Source organism: Capricornis sumatraensis, chromosome 2 (assembly GCF_032405125.1).
Source record: "Capricornis sumatraensis isolate serow.1 chromosome 2, serow.2, whole genome shotgun sequence".
Lineage (NCBI taxonomy): Eukaryota > Metazoa > Chordata > Mammalia > Artiodactyla > Bovidae > Capricornis > Capricornis sumatraensis.
In genome coordinates, this window is record NC_091070.1 from 158,969,822 (window position 1) to 158,981,955 (window position 12,134).

Sequence of the window (12,134 nt, forward strand, 5' to 3'; positions counted from 1 at the left end):
AGAAAAGGAAAGATATAACCATCTGAATGCAGAGTTCCAAAGAATAGCAAGAAGAGATAAGAAAGCCTTCCTCAGAGATCAATGCAAAGAAATAGAGAAAACAACAGAATGGGAAAGACTAGAGATCTCTTCAAGAAAATTATAGACACCAAGGGAACATTTCATGCAAAGATGGGCTCGATAAAGGACAGAAATGGTCTGGACCTAACAGAAGCAGAAGATATTAAGAAGAGGTGGCAAGAATACATGGAAGAACTGTACAAAAAAGATCTTCACGACCCAGATGATCATGATGGTGTGATCACTAATCTAGAGCCAGACATCTTGGAATGTGAAGTCAAGTGGGCCTTAGAAAGCATCACTACGAACAAAGCTAGTGGAGGTGATGGAATTCCAGTTGAGCTATTTCAAATCCTGAAAGGTGATGCTGTGAAAGTGCTGCATTCAATATGCCAGCAAATTTGGAAAACTCAGCAGTGACCACAGGACTGGAAAAGGTCAGTTTTCATTCTAATCCCAAAGAAAGACAATGCCAAAGAATGCTCAAACTATCACACAATTGCACTCATCTCACAGGCTAGTAAAGTAATGCTCAAAATTCTCCAAGCCAGGCTTCAACAATATGTGAACCATGAACTTCCAGATGTTCAAACTAGTTTTAGAAGAGGCAGAGGAACCAGAGACCAAATTACCAACCTCTGTTGGATCATCAAAAAAATAAGAGTTCCAGAAACATCTATTTCTGCTTTATTGACTATGCCAAAGCCTTTGACTGTGTGGATCACAATAAACTGTGGAAAATTCTGAAAGAGATGGGAATACCAGACCACCTGACCTGCCTCCTGAGAAATCTGTCTGCAGGTCAAGAAGCAACATTTAGAACTGGACATGGAACAACAGACTGGTTTCCAAATAGGAAAAGGAGTATGGCAAGGCTGTATATTGTCACTCTGCTTATTTAACTTATATGCAGAGTACATCATGAGAAACGCTGGAATGAATGAAGCACAAACTGGAACCAGGATTGCCAGGAGAAATATCAATAACCTCAGATATGCAGATGATACCACCCTTGTGGCAGAAAGTGAAGAAAAACTAAAGACTCTCTTGATGAAAGTGAAAGAGGAGAGTGAAAAAGTTGGCTTAAAGCTCAACATTCAGAAAACGAATATCATGGCATTCAGTCCCATCACTTCATGGCAAATAGATGAGGAAACAGTTGAAACAGGGGCAGACTTTATTTTTGGGTGCTCCAAAATCTCTGCAGATGTTGACTGCAGCCATGAAATTAAAAGACGCTTACTCCTTGGAAAGAAGTTATGACCAACCTAGACAGCATATTCAAAAGCAGAGAGATTTCTTTGCCAACAAAGGTCTGTCTAGTCAAATGTATTGTTTTTCCAGTGGTCATGTATGGATGTGAGAGTTGGACTGTGAAGAAAGCTGAGCGCTGAAGAATTGATGCTTTTGAACCATGGTGTTGGAGAAGACTCTTGAGAGTCCCTTGGACTGCAAGGAAATCCAACCACTCCATCCTAAAATAAATCAGTTCTGAATATTCATTAGAAGGACTGATGTTAAAGCTGAAACTCCAATACTTCGGCCACCTGATGCAAAGAATTGGCTCATTTGCAAAGACCCTGATGCTGGGAAAGATTGAAGGTGGGAGGAGATGGGGACAACAGAGGATGAGATGGTTGGGTGGCATCTCTGACTCAATGGACATGAGTTTGGGTAAACTCCGGGAGTTAGTGATGGACAGGGAGGCCTGGTGTGCTGCAGTTCATGGGGTCGGAAAGAGTTGGACACTGCTGAGAGACTGAAATGAACTGAACTGAACTGATCTGTAGGCCTTGCAATATAAAAATCAAAAGACAAATCCATATTCTCACCTTTTTGTTTGTTTGTTTAATTACCCAACTTAGTTCAACCACCTTCCTGGAAATGAATATCAGAGAAAGGTATACTCAGAAAGGTATTTTGGGGAGTAGCTAACTTACCACTTTCCACAGTGTAATGGCTCCTTTCTCCATCCCATTAATAATTAGGTTTATAGTTAAATCCATTCTACAGGCAGAGTAAATTGTGGGGAGAACTGAGCATGGAGAATAAACTTATCTTTGGCAATAAGGCCTCTTTTGAGTAATTCTCTATTGAATTTCTCATTTTATCCACAGGGTCCCTCAAAGGGAATACTTACAAGGTGCAGCTTCCATAGTTGAGTTACAGGACTCTTGGGCATATGTTCAGTACTTGATCACACTTGGACTTCTGAGGATAGGGCATAGTATGGTTGAGAAGACATAGTCAACTGTGGACTGTGTAACTGTATTCTTCTCTCAACTGGCAACCAGAGAGATATGAGAAGGAATGGGGGACATTTGTAGTGATGCACTTAGGAATTTGTTAACTGCATTTTGGAAATCAGTTTAAGAGTAAGCAGTGTTGATGGGTTTAGCATGGACTATCTCCTTAACTGTTATAGTTATCCAGCTATACCACAACCAGAAAGGCACCAATTAGAAAGGTGCTTAAGGCGTTCAGGTATGGGAGTGGCTCCGCTCAGCTTTTGTTCAGGGTAACCGCTTGGTGGCAAGTCATAGTTGCTCTATTTAGCGTGGAAAGCTGGCAGGGATTCATAAGGGGCTTTCGAAAGGTGGGACTCCACAAGAAGCTAGAGTAGGCCATTCAGAAATTGGTTCCAGTTTGGGCACATAGTGGAATCAATGGAGGAGTCTTAGACCTATCTCTCCAAGTATATGGACTGGTGTGCTAGCATCCAAGAGTTTAGCATGGTGTAACCAGGAATTTAGGATATAAAGGTTTCTAAGTTGTAGAATATTTTTAAATGGTATTTAACCTGCCAGACAAGACTAGCAAGAGATGTTAGGTTGGGTACCATAGGGTCCCCTTCTTCAAAGGAATTCCACTCATTGTCAGAACTCTCACTGAGGCAATTAACATTTTTTTTCCTCACTTTTTGATTCTGATAAGGAGTCAGAAGAGGAATTTCTAGGAACCATTAGAAGAGACCAACAAGATAGGAAAAAAAAAAGGTACTAGAAAAAGGTGGCAATCTAAGCCAGTAAAACCCTAACACTTGCAAACAGAAGCAAAAGAGGAGAAATCCTTTTAATAAGTTCATTTGGCTGTTTCTCAGTCTGTTTCACACACGGAGTGTGCCCCTGACTCACAGCAGTGTGCTGTTCTACAAGATAATGTTCTTCACATACGAAGAAGACAGCTCAGTTCCTCAGGACCAGTTCAGCGTGTAAAATTAGTCACTGACCAGTGGCACAGGTCAGAGTCTCTCCTTCAAGTCGTGGCTACCCAAGAAGAGAAGGGGCCTCATCTAGGCAAGCTGACTTTCTTACCATGGTCTCAATTGGTCGTGATATTGTGAAGAGACACTTTATGCGCTTTTTTTTTTTTTTTTAACAGGAATAGTATCTCTATTTGGTAATGAAAAGAAACAGCCTTCTTTGTCTGCTGGTGCAGCAACTTTTGTGCAGTGGGGTGGTGGGATGGGTTGTGAAAGATCTGTCTGGTGTGCACAGATCTGACATTTTCCATAGGTGGTGCAAATGCCCTTGGAAACTAGTGACTTGGTTGTTGGACTGTCTGGAAAGGCAGCCTTAACCCATGGATGATCCTTACCTCATCCCTAGCCACAAGACCCTACTAGGCCTAAGGCCACCAGCTCTGTTTCCCATAGTCTTAATTTTTTTTGTATATAAAACTGAGATTGCCTTAAGTTTGCAACTGACATATTTAGATTAAAATTGCATTCAACAACATACATATTAGTATACAAACTTCCAAATCATCTAAATGTTTGCAGTCACTATGTAGCTCCATTAAAATGTATGTTTACGTTATACTTTAAATCTGTATTTCCTTGGGAAATACTCATATTTTATGAGAATAGAAAGCTTGCCTAAGGCTTCTTTTATAATGGAAATGGAAACATTGCTAACATCTGAATCATGTTTAGTGTAAAAAAGAAAATTGGGACCATCTGAACACTCAGAATCCTTTCGTAGCATAGAATGCTGGAGTATTGGTGTAAAAAGAACCACTTTTTAAAAAAATATTCAAAGTGTTACTAAGCACCAAAGTCCTTTGTCTTTGGAAATACTGTGGCTTTCTAGGTCACTGGCTGTGTGTCATATACCAATAAAGTGCACGATTCATCAGCTGTGAACATTCTTTGCATTCTTAGTGTTGTTCATTGCTCTTTCTTTACCTCAGGGACCGGCTGACACCTTTCACTAAAATAAGCCCTTGAGTTTATGATTCTTGTGCAGCAGGTTATTGGGTTGGTGGCTGGCCTTCCAGCTGTCCACTGGCCTGAGCTCATGGGAAAGCAGCCACAATTGTCAGTGTCACAGAGCTGTTCTCTTAGGTTAAATCCTAAAACTGGTGATATCCAAAAAAATTTCTGGTATAAGAATCATTTTTTCTTCTATTTTGAATTAATGAAGCAGAAGTACAAGCTGTGAGCAATGTCTAAAATAGCCTTGGTTCTTCTATGAAGAATGTCTTCAATGTTAGCACCTGCAAGAAGATAGTGTGTCATATTAGTTTTATAATATTAGTGTTAGTACAGAATGATGGCAGGAAGACAAATCAGGTTGTTTTCCCATCCCTATGAAGACTTGAAGTATTAGGTTAAATCACATGCAGTTGCTATTTGTGTAGAAAATTTTACATGGCTCCAGGAGACAAGAGGGGCTTCCCTGGTGGCTCTGATAGTAAAGAATCTGCCAGCAATGCAGGAGACCCAGGTTCCATCCCTGGGTTGGGAAGATCCCCTGGAGAAGGGAACGGCAACCCACTCCAGCATTATTGCCTGGAGAATCCTATGAACAGAGGCTATAGTATGTGGGGTTGCAGATTTGGACACAACTAAAAAGCCTCTTGATGAAAGTGAAAGAGGAGAGCGAAAAAGTTGGCTTAAAGCTCAACATTCAGAAAACGAAGATCATGGCATCTGGTCCCATCACTTCATGGGAAATAGATGGGGAAACAGTGGAAACAGTGTCAGACTTTATTTTTTGGGGCTCCAAAATCACTGCAGATGGTGACTGCAGCCATGAAATTAAAAGACGCTTACTCCTTGGAAGAAAAGTTATGACCAACCTAGATAGTATATTCAAAAGCAGAGACATTACTTTGCCGACTAAGGTCCATCTAGTCAAGGCTATGGTTTTTCCTGTGGTCATATATGGATGTGAGAGTTGGACTGTGAAGAAGGCTGAGCGCCGAAGAATTGATGCTTTTGAACTGTGGTGTTGGAGAAGACTCTTGAGAGTCCCTTGGACTACAAGGAGATCCAACCAGTCCGTTCTGAAGGAGATCAGCCCTGGGCTTTCTTTGGAAGGACTGATGCTAAAGCTGAAGCTCCAGTACTTTGGGCACCTCATGCAAAGAGTTGACTCATTGGAAAAGACTCTGATGCTGGGAGGGATTGGGGGCAGGAGGAGAAGGGGACAACAGAGGATGAGATGGCTGGATGGCATCACCGACTCGATGGATGTGAGTCTGAGTGAACTCCGGGAGTTGGTGATGGACAGGGAGGCCTGGCGTGCTGCGATTCATGGGGTCGCAAAGAGTCGGACACGACTGAGCAACTGAACTGAACTGAACTGAACTGAGTGACTAACACTTTCAGGAGACAAGATACATTTTAATTGTTCTTGTACATCATTGTGAGTTTGTCACACATATTTTAAATTAATGCGTATAATTTAAAAGTTAGAACATGAAAGACAAGGTTTGTTTGTTCTCATTCCTGCTGTTTTTACTCTGTCATTGCTCCCTTCCTCTTAAGGAAATGGAGACTCCGCCTAAAAAAATATCCTGATGTTTAATTTTCTGTAGCCCCTTGAGAGGTAAACAAATAAAAGCACAAATATTACATACTCAGGTGTGGATTAAAGTCGGCTTTAGATTTTTCTAACAGGAATTTAAACTCATAGCTGTCTCTTTGTGATTTTTATCAATTTTTTAATGGAGAAGACATTGTCATCAATGAGGATGTATTCAGTTCAGTTCAGTCGCTCAGTCGTGTCCGACTCTTTGAGACCCCATGAATCGCAACACGCCAGGCCTCCCTGTCCATCACCAACTCCCAGAGTTCCCTCAGACTTGCGTCCATCGAGTCAGTGATGCCATCCAGCCATCTCATCCTCTGTCGTCCCCTTCTCCTCCTGCCCCCAATCCCTCCCAGCATCAAAGTCTTTTCCAATGAGTCAACTCTTCGCATGAGGTGCCCAAAGTACTGGAGTTTCAGCTTCAGCATCATTCCGTCCAAAGAAATCCCAGGGCTGATCTCCTTCAGAATGGACTGGTTGGATCTCCTTGCAGTCCAAGGGACTCTCAAGAGTCTTCTCTAATACCACGATTCAAACGCATCAATTCCTCGGCGCTCAGCCTTCTTCCCAGCCCAGATGTATTAGAAGTAGTCAAATGCCTTACTCCTCCACATTCTGCTGTATTTCTCCATGTGCAGTTTCAGCTGTACAGAAAAGGAGCTCTGGTAACTTCTGCTGAGACTTTTCAGCAGGAATAGCTTCCAAAAAAAAAAAAAAAAGCAACAGCTATTTTGAAGGCCAACTTGCTAAAATTATATTCAGGTAAATTAAATTTTAGATGTCATCCTCTACAGCTAAAAGTAAGCACATTTGACTTAATCATTTTAATCAAAAATGTATTTGTATTCAAGTGTTCATATATATGAGTCCTCTTGGCTGGATTTAAATTATGTTGACAGAAAACATGCATTTTCTCACATTTTCAAATACCAAGAAAGTTTTAGAACCCAGCCTATAGCTTGCTTGTTTTGGAAGAAAAAATGTGATTCAGCCAAGGCTGATCTTGTTTTTCCTTTATTCTTGAAGCCAGGAGCAATTACTTTTCATTTAGGATTAAGCGGCTGTAACATTGCCATTCGTGGCTGAGGCTCCTGGTTTCAGCATGTCTGCTTGGTTCCCAGCCAGTCCTGGGTGTTCAGGTAGCAGCTGGGGATGGGAGTGCCTCTCCAGCCCACATTCCTTGGCTATGAATTTTGCAGCCCTGTTTATCTGACGAGGATCTCCCCACAGTGAGTTGCCCATGACATTGTCACACAGACGTTAACGAATGATATGGAAAGATATAGACTTTTTCCTCCCGGAATGCCAACCAATCCTGAATCTCTCAGTCCCTTCACACTGGCTGATGACCACAAAGGCCTGGTACTAAGATGAGATCCAATGAGATCTGTCCTACCTAAACCAAATTCTAGCGGGATGCCTATTTGCATCTTCTCTGTGAGACTACCACCCAAACCTGTTCAGCGTATTTTTCAACAATTACATTTGCCCAAACACTGACTCTCACTCCTCTGTAGTCATTGTTTATTGATATTTATACTTTTAATCTATAAATGCTGTCACTGATTTCAGTACCCAAAGACTCTCTTCCTTCTCTTGAAACTCATGAATTTACTTGGGATGACTTTTGAGCCTGGCTCTTTCACTATTTCATATGTCTTTCTTTTGCCTTCCCAAACCAGACTGTGAATTCCTTGAGAGAGGGTCTCCCAAAACTGGCAACACCTTATACAGAGAGATAGACAGGAGAAAAAATATTTGGACAGAAAGACATTTGTTGTTCTTAGTAATCCAGAAAATTTGTCTTAACTTGTTCAGAACACTCTAGACAGATGCTGTAATATATGGCTCCTCTCCTTTCCCCTGCCTGCCCTCTGCTGGAATGGCTCACCAGCAATAAGATGACCAAAGGAGGATGTCGTTCGGGGAATATGGGAAAATACAGGGCTTGTTTGGCTGAAAGGCTGCCTGAAGGCTGCCTGTAAGTTGAGTCCACAACCTTGATCTTTGGAACTCTGCACTGTATGCCTTGGGATAGCTAGCACACTCAGTACAAGACCCCTTATGAGTTCAACCATGCACAGGGATTCTCCCAGCTAGCATGAGATGGACCAAGTAATCTTGGGTGTCCTACTTCTCTGTTGTATTAGTTTCTTCTGCAGAACCACCCAATGGATGGCAGGTAGCTAAGCCAGGTGGTGCCCCCTCCCAAACACAAATACCCTTTCCTGTTCACAAGCCCCTCAAAGCCTTCACCACCTTCATATATAACAAGCATTGACAGGGATCTGGCAAGGCTGCCAGTTTGGTAATGCGCTTCAGGAGGTAAGTTTGAAATTCTAGCAGGGTTTTCTGTTTCGAAGGGCAGAAGGATATAGCAGCTGCTGAGGTGGCCCATTTGCCCTTGGAGAGGAGATGCCAGAGTGTCTGATCCCTGGACCATCTCTCTCTCTTGCTGGCCCAGGCCATGTCTGGGCAGTCCCCTTCTTCATCCCGCTGTTACTCAGGAGGCTAGATGTTATGAAAAACAGAAGGAAAAACATGTTTCTCTGCTTTTTTATTATTAAAAGAGGACACTTTCTGGGAAGGCAGAATCCATTAGCTGAATCCATTTCAGTTTCAATGGTTAATTAATTTAGGCAACTTTAATGCACTTTTATAATGTAGCCTTTAAGAGCTATTCTGGTAAATGTCCATCCCATAAATATTAGCACCACTTTATATGTATGATATCCTTTTTGGAAGGGTGAATCTGAATTATTATCCAGGTACTAATTTGCACACAGCGTTGTCCAGGCGATCCAAAAATGCTTCCTCATAGTTTGAACATTGTTCAGTACATTTTGAAGTGGGGAAAAAACTGTTCAGATTTGACCCTACATTTTAAGTTGTGGAGGAGTCAGCCTGGTTGCCTCCCAAAACATAATTTTGAAAACCAGTTTTGCCATACTACAAACAGAATAATTGATTTCCCCATTTCATTCTGTAAATTAAACATTAGGCTTTGAATTACTAGAAGAAATAGCACAGTTAGCCAATAAACCTTTCTTATACAATGACAGCATTTTAATTTATTATATACATTAGCATTTATTCACGCTTTGAACTGAACTGAACTGAAGATTTCATCAATCAATTTTCTATATAAAAAAGATGTCTCTGAAAAACAACAGTGGAGAAGTGCTGAGTTCCAAAAGCAATGTTGTGAAAGGCAGCAGGGCCAGGGTTCTGGGCACACGTTTAACTAAATTATAGCCAATAACTATGCGGCTCCAGTATAAGCCCACATTTTTTAAAGTATCCACCTTATGAACTGACTCTCTTGGAATGTCAGAATTTTAAAAAGAAACTATTTACTTTTCACTGTTTAAGAGGTGGGCTCTATTTGTTCAGAATTAGAGCAACCTCTGTTATTATTTTAAAATATTTATTTTGCCACTTTGACAGGCTTCTTCTGCACTGCTCTTGGGTTTTAATTTTGTTTGCAGAGGTACAGTTCAATAGTTGGCTTCAGATTAAATGAATGTTAGTACTTTGTGATGATTTTATTAATTAGTTGTTTTGAAAACTTTTTTAAGCTGAGTGTTACTCCATTATAGAAGCTCTAAGAATCAGTGTTATCAGGTAGGTGTTAATTTAAAATTATTTATTCATTTCATTAATTTAAAAAAATTATATTTAACACATATCAGGACTGAGTAGTCCACAGGCAAGATAGGCACAGTGCCTGGAGGCCACAATACTTTTAGGGAGCTGTGCAAATGTTTTCATGTCTTTTAAAACCGAAAGAAAAATTAACTTTTAGGTTAAAAAATATTAAAATATGTAATGCTAATATATTTACCTTTATACCAACATGGTAATAAAATACAATTTTTAATATGTTTTTTAAAGGAAGAAGTCTATGAAAACTAAAGTAGTTCCAAGGACCTATGAAAATGATAATGTAACCTATGCCATATTTCAGCTATGTTAGATTCTAGAGATAAAAAGATGAGTAGGACACAATTTCTGTTCCCAAAGTACTCACAGCTAATGAAGAAAATGGACATAAAATAGGTATTTATAATGCGGTTTCCTTGAAGTTGTTTGGAATAGTCATTATAGCTTGAAGAGCACCAGAGTTTTACTATAAAATGTCATTCAATGCATAGACTGAGTCTTTTCCTTTTTTTAGTTAAATTTTACCAAAATAGGATTTGTATATATTTTAATAATACATATACAGCATTACTATATGTTTGTTCCTTTCAAACACTGCTGATATTATCATTTGGATCTGTAAGTCAAAATCTTCATATTTTATAAACATACTACATTAACAGGACCACGAAGGAAATGCCAGGTCTTTGGTATTAATGGTTCAATGGCAAAAATGAGAGCAACTTCAGTTCTCCCATGCTTAGCAAAGCTTCCCTACTTATATCCTTCTGAGTTTTACTGAGGCTTCAGACATGGAACAGAATCGTGGCTGCACTTTCTGCATAAAATTTCTCATATATATGAGATTCAGCACTTTTTCAATTATTCTTTCTATGCCATAACTGAGGTAGTTAGCATGTTCTCCTTAACCTAAATCTTCCTTGTTAATATTTAGGTCCATTTCCACATTTTTGTTGTCAGTTGGAGAGTGATTTTTACCATTTTCAATTTTACCTGCATTATCTTATTACGTACACAAGCTTTTTGAATAAGCAGGGCATCATGGGACATTGGAAAGAGCACAGGCTCAGACAAACCTGGGTATGAATCAGAATCATGTCACTCAAACTGTATGACCTTGGTTAACTCATTTAAACTCATTGCATCCCAGCATCCTCATCTATTAAATGGGGATCATTATGAATGTGTTAGAAAATTGCTGTAAAAATTAGAATAATGTATGTTCAGCATTAGGCCAGTACCTGGAATATGGTAGGTGGCTAAACAAGTAGCTGCTGTTATTATCTGCCATACTTTACAAATCAAGAAACTGAAACACAGACATATTAAATGACTTTGGTCAAGGTTGGGGGCTATGGTACGCACTTATTACTAGGAAACTGGAGGCTTGCTTTTGATCAAACCTTATTGAGAATGAAGCATAGGACACAAAGAAAGTGCAGAAGCAAAAAGTATGGAAAGAACACTGACATCAAAGCAACCATGTAATCAGTATGTATTTATTGAACACACTATAAGATATCCTTTGCACAAGTTGGACCACTTTGGTTTGCCAGTGACTGAATCCTAACTTGCCCTTCCAAAAGGCTAGTATAACCCAAACAGGATGTAGCGAACTGGTTCTGGTGATGTCTGGATTCTGTGGCAGGAACACTTTCAGGATTCCCTCTCTAAACCAGTTTGTCTGGTATTCTTTGCAGATGGCTTTCTCCATGCCATGGGGGGCATGGCTCCTAGCAACCTTGATCTCCTCTCATCTAAGCAGCTATTCTATCAGCAAAGTAAGAAGGTTTCTTCCTTTTTGGCTCCAATCTGAAAACAATTTCAAGCATGATTTACATGGGACCAACTTAAGTCACATACTCCTCCTCAAACCAGTCACAACCAGGAAGACGAGGTAATATGATTGGTTGAATTGAACTTCTAATGAAATCAAATTCCATTTCATTCGAATCTGTTTCCTGTGGAAAGAGATGCATCAAGCATGCTGAGATTGTAACCTTTACCTTCTATAAGAGGTAATAGAATAATTAGTATTTTAGTGGTAGAGTTGGTTCAAAGAACCAAAGTGCTAGAATCTCTGGATGTCTGGCTAAGATACCACAGGGCCTGAGTGGACATGTTATGTGAACTTTGTAGCCAGGAAAGAAAGCCCATCATACTTTCCTATCCCAGGATGTTGGCTCATAGAGTAAAAACTTGAATTTATTTCTTAGTATACATACCTTTTAATGAAGAAAGTTATAAACACTTGACTACTATCTTAGAAAAAGCAGAGCCTCTAAAGAAGATGGTTGAAGGTGACATTTCTGTTGTTTTAAAAACTTTAGGATGTCATGTCCTGTGGGAATGCATTATTCTAACAATTTTCTTAACATTTTTGCTTCCTGTAGAGTGGACTGGGTGTGGGAGCTGAAAGCAGACTTGTGAATTGAATTTATAGTGGATGAGCTTCTCCTAATGCTTTTGCCAGGTGGTTTAAGACTGAGCTTGGTTCCAGTACTTTCAATATCCACTCACCACTGCATTAGTGGGAGGACTGTTATATTATATGAGAGATCTGGAGAGCTAGTGACTTAGTAGAGAGTCAGTGTT

General features: G+C 40.0%; 1 pseudogene; it reads right to left on the reverse strand.

Moving 5' to 3' along the window:
- Nucleotides 1-2,339: 2,339 nt before the first annotated feature.
- On the reverse strand, nucleotides 2,340-3,023 carry LOC138069869 (DDB1- and CUL4-associated factor 16-like; annotated as a pseudogene).
- Nucleotides 3,024-12,134: the final 9,111 nt, after the last annotated feature.